Genomic DNA, 14,300 nt, shown 5'->3' with positions numbered 1-14,300 from the left:
AGACCGGACGGGGTCTGAAGGTCATAGGTCACAGATGGTGACAGGTTGCAGATGGCGACCTTGATGTTTGATTTCATGATCAGACGGGGTCTGAAATCATATGTCACAGATGGTGACAGGTCGCAGATGGTGACCAAGGCAGGAAATTGGTAATCACGTCCTTGGTAGGACGAGTGATTACGATTTCAATAGAGCTCTAGTCTGTCTGTCATGATAGCTTATGGGAGTAACGGTCGAGGCTGCTTGAGACTCATAGGTATGCAGCTTAAAGGAGAGTTCTGATGGCATTCTTCTTTAATTGTCTAGATGAGACTTGAATTGCTACTTGATGGTTAAGTTAGCAAATAGGGCATGGTCATAGCGGTGACTCATGTTGTCCTTTCTATGGAAAGGATATGGAATGTTAGAAGGAAATCATGGTGGCATGTTCCTTAAGTAGATTGACGTGAGTTGTTGATTGATGTTCATGAGTTACTCATACGAGCTTGAAGAAGCTTACCGGGTTTGTTGTTTGGCAACCCCGGTGCACCATTCTATGGTGTAGGGGCTAATCCTGCAGGTCAGGAAAATCGTGGCTGAAGCTGAAGGAGCTTGTTGGCAGCAGAACGGGTAGGAAGCAATTTTTGTTGGCTTTGCCAATATATGACTTCCGCTATGCAGTAAGCTCTGAGGAGCATTTACGTTTTATTTTGTGATGACAAATTAAATTCGTAAATCTTTGTAATATATAACTCTGTGGAGCGAGTGTATATTAACTTGGATGGTTCAGTGTATCAGTAAGTACTTGTTTTAAGGGAAAGATGTTCCAGGTATTTGTATTGATGACTGAACATTCACGCATGTATAATTATGGGATTATATATATCGATTTTTATTGTTGTTAAAAATCAGGGGCGTGACAACTACATTCAGTTTTGAATTGGCAGTAATAAAAGACTAAGTTTCTCAGTTCTGAATATTAATAACTAAAAGTTATATGTACTTTCCGTTAAAGAACACATACTGTTATATTGAAAAAACAAAGAAAACAATATGTTGGAGGTTCTGTAATGATCATAAACTAACAAATATATCAAGATTTTAAATATAGGGCAATGATATAGGGCCTCAATGAGGCCTAAGATTTGTGGCCTCAAATCCTAGGTGTCATGTCATGTAAGCAAATACAATTTTTTTTTAATTCCACATAATATATCTTGCCACATCATACTATTGCAACACCAACTTTACCCTTTTACATTTCCTTTTAGATGTTAGGGGGTGAATCAATTACATTAATGAATTTAATTAGGTGATGAAAAAAATATCAGCTATTAATTATGTACTAATTTAAGAGATATGTCTACAAATTATTTGACCAATATTTTTCTTCATTTAATTAAATTCTTTCCTATAATTTTTCTTTCCAAATAGCATTAATATATTGAATTAGGTGTCAAGAAATAGGCATTAAATTTTCTTTCCAAATATTGATTAATTTCATCCAAAAAAATAGCATTAGTAAATTGAATTTGGAAAATACGTGGTCTAAATTAAGAGGTAAGAAAAAATTTCATGTTAGTACCAGTCATTAATTACCATCTACAATCTAAATATTAGGGAAAAAAAAACAAACAAAAAATAATAAACTCAATTTCAATGTTTAAACCCTAGCTACATAAAGAGAAAAAAAATGAAGGAAAATGAAAATGATTTTCAATTTCAATTTCACATTATATTTTCAAAATTTGCAGGAAGGAAAATGATTTGTGGCCTCAATGAGGCCTAAGATTTATGGCCTCAATCTTAGGTGTCATGCTATGTCACCTATACACGTCACTTATTTGTCAAATCATGTTATGTAATTCTTGAGAAAAAGACCATCTTATCCTTTCAAAATCTAATGACCCTAAATTTGTTTGGTTTTTTTTCTAAAAAAAAAATTTTAGTTTTTTTTTTTTTTTTCATTTTTCCTTTTCGTTACACTCATGCTTCGATTTAAACAACAATTTTTTTTTTCTTCACTTAAGAACATAAAAAATTTCATGTAATTCTGTCAATAGATTTGCACATACATTCGAACAAAAGATTTGCATAACACATGTATATAAATTCAACCTTTATTGGGTTCCTGCAAATTTTGAAAATATAATGTGAAAAATACATATTCATATGATTATTATATATTCTTTTGTTCATTTTTTTCTCTTTATGTAGCTAGGGTTTAAACATTGAAATTGAGTTTATTATTTTTTGTTTGTTTTTTTTCCCTAATATTTAGATTGTAGATGGTAATTAATGACTGGTACTAACATGAAATTTTTTCTTACCTCTTAATTTAGACCACGTATTTTCCAAATTCAATTTACTAATGCTATTTTTTTGGATGAAATTAATCAATATTTGGAAAGAAAATTTAATGCCCATTTCTTGACACCTAATTCAATATATTAATGCTATTTGGAAAGAAAAATTATAGGAAAGAATTTAATTAAATGAAGAAAAATATTGGTCAAATAATTTGTAGACATATCTCTTAAATTAGTACATAATTAATAGCTGATATTTTTTTCATCACCTAATTAAATTCATTAATGTAATTGATTCACCCCCTAACATCTAAAAGGAAATGTAAAAGGGTAAAGTTGGTGGTGTTGCAATAGTATGATGTGGCAAGATATATTATGTGGAATTAAAAAAAATTTGTATTTGCTTACATGACATGTGTCACACCCTGAATTTTAAATAAAGATATTCGAATCCGAAACGCGAAAAACATAACAATAACAAGAAAACACACATAGAAAATTTTTCATTTAAACTAAGCAACAAACAAACTAAACTCACAATGTCAATACCGACTCGTTCTTTAGAGTCACATATTACATTACAATAGTTTACAAATTAAACTGAATATCAATTCAACATGTAACCACTCTCACCAACTCACTACACAGCGGAAGACTACAAGTATAAGCGCCCTTCTACACCACGTGACGGAAAGTCCACCTCAGTTTCGATAACGATCACCCGATATTCTAACCTGCACAATAACCCCTACAACATAGAATAGTGCACCGGGAATGTAAACAACAAACCCGGTAAGCCTTTCAGCCCGTATGAGTAAATTCAAATAAAATGACTCACGTCACTCATGCTTATAATTTCTCAATTCGTGAGATAATTAAAGCAACAATATTTAATTATCACAACAAAAACATCAAGTTTCAAACTAATCAATATCATGCTCAATAATTTCAACCCAGCTAAAACCCATATGCTCTGACTCTCAATTCATTTTATCTCACTTCCCACAATCTCCAACTATACAAATAACTCCCAATATTTTAAACATTTCACGTCCCCACAATCTATCAGATCACCATTTATCAGATCACCATTCCTTTGCCTCAACGGCACAACCAGGAAAACATACTCATTTCCAATCACTACAGATCACAACCCACAACTATACCCACAATAAGAATTAAGCAAAATCAGTAATTCCTGCATAGAAACGTAGTTCAGACGATCACATGAAAACAAACAAAAGAAATCATATAAATCCCTGCATAGATTTTAGTTCAGGAATTTACATTAAAACAAACAATACAAAAAGCAGTAATCTCTACATATAACTTAGTTCAGGAGATTACAATAAAGCAAACAATACAAAAGCAGTAATCCCTGCATATAACTTAGTTCAGGAGATTACATTAAAACAAACAACTCAAAAGACAGTAATCCCTGCATATAACTTAGTTCAGGAGATTACATAAAATTCAACAATTAGAAGGAAAAGGAAAATAAATGAAGAAGTCAAACAACTCACACTAAAGTCAATGATCACCCATCAACTCCAAACTAAAGTCAATAGTCGATATTCACCCATCGACTTTGACTAAAGTAGATGATCACCCATCAACTCCAAATACTCTTTTAATACAATTACATCAATCACTCACATGATGAATTGTATACCACTACACTCATACAATTACATCAATCACACACATGATGAATTGTATACCGCTACACTCATACCATTACATCAAGTATCGCCACTTTGGTCACCATTTTGGTACTACTGTATAAACTATCGCCACTTTGGTCACCACTTTGGTACTACAATATAATTAATCACACTCTCAAACACAACTTCACCAATGTCACACCATCCATATATATATTCCACGTAAATATAAATACATACGTAGTCATTCACGCAGGAATGACCACTAATACCAACTATAGTTTTATAAATTAACTACTCGAAAATCATTTTATATCAAAACATTGTTTTAACCTACCCATGAACCGTTGTCGATCAAGTTCATATATTTTAAAACAAATAATTTGTTTCGAAAATGATTTTTCATGCTAACAATTTAAATATACTAAATTAAAACATAACTACTTTATCAATCGAAACACCGTGAGATTTACTCACCTCTAAATCCAGCTGCGTCTTCAATACAGCCCAAAATCACAATCACAACCGTTCGCCCAACCAAAACCGTCAATCACCTAAACAAATACGACCTTAACTTAGCAACCGATTCATAAAACACACTTAAACGACGATCCCACGGTCGGATCCTCATCCGTGACCACACAAAGTCATCGGAACAGCTCTACGATCAACATAATTTGAAGAAAATCTGACGGTCGGATCCTCTCGGATCGCAAATCGAAGATATCGCGTAAAACCGTAAATCTAGCATGCATCAACCCTTTTCCAAATTAACATTATAATATATCAAAACGACCGTATCGATGCGTAGATGCATAAATTGAAAACAGAACACAAAGATATGGTCTGACGCGCCGCCACAAGCGGTGGTTCAGATTGTGGTCAACCACAACGGTCAACGCCGGATCAACCACCTCCGATGCCAAAGTCATCAATTACAAACTTGTTCAAAATGAAGAGATGAGCCACTTTCATACCTGGGGCAAAGTGAGATTCGGTCTAGATCGTCCTAGATCAGGCTTGGAAGTTGGATTAATCTCGAGCGTCTGATCAAGTTTCCAGATTCAACCACAGCCGCTGATTTGTTCAAACCTTGATATTTTGCGCCACACACCAAATCGTGATTCAAGGCCTATATGGGGATGATCAGGAGGAGGAGGACATTCCAAAACCGAGAAGGATCGGCCGAGATGTCGCCGGAAAAGTGGATTTCCGACCGGGTCCCGATCGTGAATTCTTCCTCGACTCCGATCTGCTGTTTCCGGCGAACAACGGCGCAAACCACCACCACAAGGCGGCTCACGATGCTGGTCTGAACATTCCTTGCCTTGTCCCGTCGTCGGAGGTGGCCGGAGGAGAGAGATTGAGTCGGGTCGGGAACCGGGTTTCGTCTCGGGTCGGGTCGCGCGGAGGAGAGAGAACAGAGAGAATTCTGGGGGAGAAAATGAAAAAAGTAGAAAATTTGGGATTTATGAAAAAATCCGGAAATTTCTCATATTTATAGAAATTTCCCCAAATTTCAATCGCTCATAACTTTATCATACGAACTCCGATTTCCGCGTTCCACATGTCCACGAACTCGTATCGACGCACTCTACAACTTTCGTGAAGGAAATTTTCGCAAAATCCTAACGTATGAAAAGTCAAACTTCGTAACCCCCCCTAAAACGTGCACTTCGAATAATTATTCGTCCGAAAATAATTCCACTCCACCCTCGAACTAAGAAATCGTACAAACGAACACTTTATTAATCCCAAGAAATATTTAGGAATTAATAACAAATTTCCGAGGTCTTACAACATGACACCTAGGATTTGAGGCCACAAATCTTAGGCCTCATTGAGGCCTTATATCATTGCCCTTCCAAATAATGCGAGCAACAGTAACATGTCAACATAAATATGTGTGTCTATACATATACAGAGCTATTATAGTGAGAGATCCTTTTTTTTTTAAGGAATTGATTATTTGACCAACTTTTCGATCACTTATAAGCATTTTCATCGTTCAGTTATTAGGTCTATATGAGTAAATTAATTATGCCAATTTTCAGCCAAATTGATAATCGTTAAGGCATTCAAAACTGTGATTTACAATTATAAACATGAACGATTCAGGTTTGACAGACTTGGTTCGTCCATTGATTTAATCTAGCTCGATACCTTAACGGTAACTAATTTAGGTAAAAATTTGCTGAAGTGATCTATTCATGGAGTCTTAAGAATTGAATGGTCAAAATGCCGATATGTGATAATTTGAGTTCAAATGCGCAGGTGAAAGATTGAAAATGAGCTGATAAAGAAGTTGTTGGTGGTGAATTGTAAGGTTTAATTGTATATATGAGCTTGTCTGCTTGACGAATGGGCCGAATATGTGTATTAAATATCCAGCGGCGCCGTCGCGCGTTCTCTGGCCATGACCCGGCGCTTCCCGCGTTCACCGCGAGCCGTCCAGAATCCCCGTGGCGTTGCTTTGCTCCGTCGCAGCCTCCAGGGCTGGATCGAAGCCCTCCACCGAGCCCCAAACCCGACCCGGCCGGTTCTCCTCCACGCCGGCGTTGCACGTGCCGATCCTCCCCAGTTTTGGGTTGTCTTCCTCCTCCTGATCATCCCCATATAAGGCTTGCATCACGATTTTGAGTGTGGAGCGAAAGATCAAGGTTTGAAGTTTTCGACGTCCCTGATTCAATCTAGGATCTGATCAGACGCACGAGATTGATCCACCTTCTAGGCTTGATCTAGGACAATCTAGACCGAATCTCACTTAGCTCCAGGTATGAAAGTGACTCATGCCTTCATTTTGAACAAGTTTGTAGTTGATGACTTTGGCATCGGAGGTGGTTGATCCGGCGTTGACCGCCGTGGTTGACCACAATCTGAACCACCGCTTGTGGCGGCGCGTGGTGGCGCGTCTGGCCTTATTTTTGTGTTCTGTTTTCAGTTTATCCATCTACACATCGATACGGTCGTTTTGATATATTATAAGGTTATTTTGGAGAAAGTTGATGTATGTTAGGGTTTTAGGGTTTTCGGTTCGATCGATGTTCGATCCGTGAGGATTTGGCCGTCCTGTTGACTTGAAATTTTGATAGATTGATCGTATAAGTATTCCGGAGACCTCGGGTGGTCTCAGATGAAGTTTCGCCTCGATTGGCTTCACTTTCGGATTTTTAGTGTGTTTCGGGAGTTTCGGAATTTAATGGTTTTTGTTAATTCGTGTATTGAATCGGGGTTGTACTTGCTTTAGGTGATTTGCAGTACGTCCGGTATTTTATCTTGACTGTTAGAGAAGACGCAGCGGGACTTTAAGGTGAGTAAATCTCACAAGGTTCATTTACGAACCGAATTATTTAATTGTTGGAATTGTGACAATTGTAAATCGTTTTCAAATTTAATGATTTGTTTGAAATAATATGAACTCGATCGACTACGGTTCATAGGGCTACGGCTCCCAGGTAAAAAAGTGAATTTAAGTATAAAATGAATTTCTTGGTTTTAAAATGTGTGAACTATAGTTGGTATTAGTGGTCATTCCTGCGTGAATGACTACGTATATATATATTTACGTGGAATATATATATGTTGATGGCATGACGTGGTGATATGCGTATGATTTGTGAATTATTTGGATTATTATTCTGAGCATTTACTCTTTTCGGAAATGCAATATATCATGTGATTGATTGATATGATTGTGTTAAAGAGTATCTTGGGTTGAGTGTAACATTTTGGGTCATGTGGACTTTTAAATGTTCGGTCTGAGGACCTTTTGTCACATTGGTGATCGAGGCATGTTGTATACTTGAACCTCGGCCGAGGTGTCAGGTTACAATTCAGTTAGAGCTCTAGTCTGTCTGCCAAATGTACGGCTTGGGGGATAACTTCGCGTTATCGTGCTCTTGGGTACATTGCACTGCTTGGGGATAACTTTGTGTTACCGTGCCCTTGAGTACACATTTTTAAAAGAGAGTTTCAAGTGGTTTCTTTCTTTTGTTGTCCAAGAGGGACTTGATTTTCATATTATGGGTGAGTTGAGATAATATGAATTATATTGTTTGATTTAATTGATTGGTTTAATTGTAATCTCCTGAACTAAACTTTCGACGCAGGGATTACTATAATTTGAATTGGGTGACTTTAGTGATCTCCTGAACTAAACTTTCGATGCAGGGATTACTAATTGTTACCTAGTGTGATTATATGTTTGGTTGTGTTTGGGTGACTTTGGTGATCTCCTGAACTAAACTTTCGATGCAGGGATTACTAATTGTTACCTAGTGTGATTATATGTTTGGTTGTGTTTGTGGAGTTAAATGTTGTTGCTTTAATTTATCTCATGAGTTGAGAAATTATAAGCATGAATGACGTGAGTCATTTTAATTGAGTTTACTCATACGGACTTAAAAAGCTTACCGGGTTTGTTTTGTTCATTCCCGGTGCACTATTCTATGGTGTAAGGGTTATTGTGCAGGTTAGAATATCGATTAATCGTCATCTAAGCTGAGGTGTACGTTTGGTAGCGTGGACGTGGATGTGTACTTTTAGTTTTAAGTCTTCCGCTGTGTAGTGAGTTGTGGTGGGTGTGTTTACTTATTGAATTGTTATTCAGTTTAATTTGTAAACTATTGTAATGTAATATGTGACTCTAAAGAACGAGTCGGTATTGACATTGTGAGTTCAGTTTGTTGTTGCTTAGTTTAAATAAAAAAAATTTCTAAGAGTCTTCTTGTGATTGTTTGTTCTCGCGTTTCGGATTTGAATTCCTTTATTCAAAATTCGGGGCGTGACATGCCATGTCACCTATACACGTCACTTATTTGTCAAATCATGTTATGTAATTCTTGAGAAAAAGACCATCTTATCCTTTCAAAATCTAATGACCCTAAATTAGTTTGGTTTTCTTCTAAAAAAAAATATTTTAGTTTTTTTTTTTTCATTTTTCCTTTTCATTACACTCATGCTTCGATTTAAACAACAATTTTTTTTTCTTCAATTAAGAACAGAAAAAATTTCATGTAATTCAGTCAATAGATTTGCACATACATTCGAACAAAAGATTTGCATAACACATGTATATAAATTCAACCTTTATTGGGTTCCTGCAAATTTTGAAAATATAATGTGAAAAATACATATTCATATGATTATTATATATTCTTTTGTTCATTTTTTTCTCTTTATGTAGCTAGGGTTTAAACATTGAAATTGAGTTTATTATTTTTTGTTTGTTTTTTTCCCTAATATTTAGATTGTAGATGGTAATTAATGACTGGTACTAACATGAAATTTTTTCTTACCTCTTAATTTAGACCAAGTATTTTCCAAATTCAATTTACTAATGCTATTTTTTTTGGATGAAATTAATCAATATTTGGAAAGAAAATTTAATGCCTATTTCTTGACACCTAATTCAATATATTAATGCTATTTGGAAAGAAAAATTATAGGAAAGAATTTAATTAAATGAAGAAAAATATTGGTCAAATAATTTGTAGACATATCTCTTAAATTAGTACATAATTAATAGCTGATATTTTTTTCATCACCTAATTAAATTCATTAATGTAATTGATTCACCCCCTAACATCTAAAAGGAAATGTAAAAGGGTAAAGTTGGTGTTGCAATAGTATGATATGGCAAGATATATTATGTGGAATTAAAAAAAATTTGTATTTGCTTACATGACATGACACCTAGGATTTAAGGCCAAATATCTTAGGCCTCATTGAGGCCCTATATCATTGCCCTTCCAAATAATGCGAGCAACAGCAACATGTCAACATAAATATGTGTGTGTCTATATATATACAGAGCTATTATAGTGAGAGATCATTTTTTTTTTAAGGAATTGATTATTTGACCAACTTTTCGATCACTTATAAGCATTTTCATCGTTCAGTTATTAGGTCTATATGAGTAAATTAATTATGCCAATTTTCAGCCAAATTGATAATCGTTAAGGCATTCAAAACTGTGATTTACAATTATAAACATGAACGATTCAGGTTTGACAGACTTGGTTCGTCCATTGATTTAATCTAGTTCGATACCTTAACGGTAACTAATTTAGCTAAAAATTTGCTAAAGTGATCTATTCATGGAGTCTTAAGAATTGAATTGTCAAAATGCCGATATGTGATAATTCAAGTTCAAAGGCGCAGGTGAAAGATTGAAAATGAGCTGATAAAGAAGTTGTTGGTGGTGAATTGTAAGGTTTAATTGTATATATGAGCTTGTCTGCTTGACGAATGGGCCGAATATGTGTTTTGAATGGTTAACAAACAGTAATAGTTATTCTCTCTGACTCCACTAAAATTTCAATATATATATATATATATATATATATATATATATATATATATATATATCCCTCAAATTTAAAATATGAGGATTTATATATATATATATATATTATTTTTCACTTTTATGCAACCTAACTCAACGATTGTAACTGTTGATTTCTTAGATTTCTACGTAAGAATTGTGTCTACAAAAAATTAATTAAATATATAATTATTTAATGATCGAAAATGTATAAACAAATAAAGGCGAAAAAGAAAAAATAATGTCGTCATTAGTGGATTTAATCATGCTTGACGGGTGATGAGTGTCAGCTACGTGACGGAGGTGAACAGAAGTTTAATTGACGTGTAGCTTTGTTGTTTCTATACTATTGGCGACTCCGTACTATTGGTCCGGCTGGCATCGACACTGCATGACTAATTATTTACGATTAATTCCAATTATTGAACGTCTAAAGTTTTTGTTACATCACAAATTCACAATCATGCATGATTCTTTTATAATTTTCCTCAACACCACTCAATGTTGATCTTATCTGTTGGGAAGTAGACGGGTCTTGTACTCTTGTTGGCTAAAAGCAGTGCCCATGTTTTTCATGCCATTTTTTTTTTATACAGTGAAAATGATCAAATTCTTGGTTAAGAATTCTAGTCCAGCTAGTGAATGCATAAATCTCTAGTACTGGTTCTAGAGAAGTCTCCTCCTCCATCGAATCTAGCAAGTTACAAATGACTTTATATCCTTCTTCACATTTGAGAGTTTCTAAGTAATCACTGTTATGTTGAGGGATTCCCGAAGCTGGTTCACCAAGTTACATAGTTCATGATCACCACTCTCTTTTGTGGTCTCATCTGGAATATCTAGTAACACTTGAGTTCACCAAAACATGTTCCCAATGTTATTATCTAACAACATTTGCGAGGTCATTCTTGGCCTCATGTTAATTGCATGCACTGCTATGGAGAGTTTTGGTGAACTACCTGCAAGTATTTCCAAATAGGAAAATGATTTGTGGCCTCAATGAGGCCTAAGATTTATGGCCTCAATCTTAGGTGTCATGCCATGTCACCTATACATGTCACTTATTTGTCAAATCATGTTATGTAATTCTTGAGACAAAGACCATCTTATCCTTTCAAAATCTAATGACCCTAAATTAGTTTGGTTTTTTTCTAAAAAAAAATATTTTAGTTTTTTTTTTTTTTTCATTTTTCCTTTTCATTACACTCATGCTTCGATTTAAACAACAATTTTTTTTTTCTTCAATTAAGAACAGAAAAAATTTCATGTAATTCAGTCAATAGATTTGCACATACATTCAAACAAAAGATTTGCATAACACATGTATATAAATTCAACCTTTATTGGGTTCCTGCAAATTTTGAAAATATAATGTGAAAAATACATATTCATATGATTATTATATATTCTTTGATTATTATATAAATTCAACCTTTGATTATTATATATACAACATGACACCTACACTACAACAGAAAAGCTAATTAGCGAGGAACAAGTTTGTCGCTGAAAATCGAAATTTCCTCGCTATAGTGCTTTTGCGAGGAAAATATTTTGGTCGTCAGTTCCTCGCAGTAGGGTGGTCAAGAAAAGTTTTCGCGAGGAAAATACTATTTCCTCGTCAAACCCTTTTCGCGATGAATATATTTTTTCTCGCCATTATTCTTTAGCTACGATTTTTTTCCTCGCCTAAACTGATATATTTCCTCACTAAAAAAATTTTGAGGGTTAGAAAATAGTTGTTAAATATATTTCCCGATAAAATATATTTCATCGCTAAACTAGTATTTCCTCGCTAATGATAAGTAATAATAAAAAATTTAAAATACACTTTTTGAGACGAAAATAATTTTGTCGTTGTAGAGAGCTTTGGATGAGGAAGTTTTCTCTCGCTATAAGCTATCTTCAATGAGGAAATTTTATTTTTCTCGTACTAGGTATCCTTTTAGCGAGAAAATCATTCCTCCCTAAACGTACTCAATCACGAGGAATTTTACTTTTGTCATTATAGATTCTCTTGCCCATAACGAGAAAATTCATTTTTGTTGCAGTTGTTTGGTTATGGCGAGGAACAATAATGTAGATAATAAAGATGAGAAGACAAAAGAAATATATATTAAAATTAAAGTAAGAACTCAGAGTATTCTCTTACAATTCAAAGTAGTCATATCATGATACCAATACAATATACTGACTCAAAAGAGTGTAGGGATCCTCCTGTACTAAATCCAATATAGAAGTAACTAAATCATTTGGTTATTGGTGAACTCCTCAATATTTTTTTTGGCATCCTCCTGATCACTTCTCCAAATCTTGGAATCTCTTCTAATCTTGCACTTGGAACTCGTCACTAGAAATGGAAGTTCTCTTATAGAGGTTTTGTAGAGAGCTTTAGCACCTGCAGAGCATGGCAACAGGAGCCCACTTACGGATCAGAGCATGCCATTAAGATGTGAAGATGATGAATTAAATTTCAGCTGCACATACTAATGAACTTTATATATGACCCAAATGCTTGATAGAAACATCTCACTCCAAAGTGCTCATAACAGATTGGAGAAATTTTTCTGACTGAAACAAATACGGCTATGAAAGAGATTAAATTGTGCTCTTTAAAAAAAAAAAAAAAAAGAAGAACTAAATTGTACAAAGAACAAAAAAGCAGAAAGTAAAGAAGAGAAACAATAAATGAAGACAACCCACCAAACAAGCTTAGCAATAGCAAATAAGCAATTCAGAATCATATTAAACATAATGATTCAGAACAATTCCAATTTTGATCTCACCTACGAAATCTGGGCTCCATTAACACGCTCAAATTCACTCTTGAGATCTTCAAGATGCTGAAAGGATATTCATAAAATCCAATACTAGTATAGTGAAAAAGATATTACCTATAACAAACTTAACATGCAGTCTTTCTATGCCAATAACAATTGTAGCTTGAGTTGTAACAATCAAAGACACACATGCAAGAACAATTTAGATCACAAAAATCTAATGCCCATATCTAACATAATCAACTCCAAGAGACACCCAATTCTGTTTGTGTGACTAGCCCAAAACATTGATAGAACACCCATTATCAAAACCCAGCTGATCAATCACAAGGCATCAAAGATCTAACCCAACCCTTTAATCATCCAAGACCATTGTCCCCAAAAGTACCCAATACACCAATTTCACACCGGTTTCTCTTAAATCAACATCAACACTGAAAAAAGCCAAAACCTTTCTGATAAATCTGAGAAATTTGACCCCAGAAACTTTAATTGAACATAAATTCGTGTAATATAGAGCAAATACCTGAAGAATGATGATCGGACGACGATGGTACAATCGGAGCATCTTAATGGCAGACTGTAAAATTCATGCTCCGCCCCTAATCTAGCAAAGTAAACAAGGAAATATTAATAACTTGCACCGTCATACATCGATTGATGACATATCAATACGCAGAAAAGAAAAGAAAACCAGGATTTTTTGGTATTGAAATACAGAACATAAACATCATTGAATTGAATTGAAAGCTCATCCAAAAACAGTTAAAGTGAAGACATACCTGAAGGGAGGGACTAAAGTGAAGTCAAACTCTCAATACCAGATCCGTTCTCTAGTGATAGAGCAGACCCAACGAAAAATTGAAGGAATTGGAATCCACCCAAGATTCTTCAATACAAGCTTCTTAATCTGCAGATGAAGAAATTGCCCACGAAATTGAACTTTGCAGCTTTAGTTGATTGAGATTTCCCAACCCGATCGCCATCAGGAAGCCTTTTGATCACCCATGCCGTCCAGTTTTTTAGTTTGCCCCCAAACCCCAGCCGAGCACTCAGACCCATTTCTTCTGTTCTGTTCTGTAGATGCTGAACCTCTAGGGTTTTTTGTCGTGTTACTCTTCTAATTGATTTTTCATTTTTGTCTTTGGGCGATTTTTTGATTTTATATTGCCGCTTGAACTTACAAATGTCCCGCTTTTACTTTTTATTTTTTCAAAACCAGCGTTATCTATATTTTTTCTTA

Source organism: Rosa rugosa, chromosome 6, assembly GCF_958449725.1.
Source record: "Rosa rugosa chromosome 6, drRosRugo1.1, whole genome shotgun sequence".
Classification (NCBI taxonomy): domain Eukaryota; kingdom Viridiplantae; phylum Streptophyta; class Magnoliopsida; order Rosales; family Rosaceae; genus Rosa; species Rosa rugosa.
The sequence above is the reverse complement of the archived record's forward strand: the minus strand, read 5'-3'. Positions refer to the sequence as shown.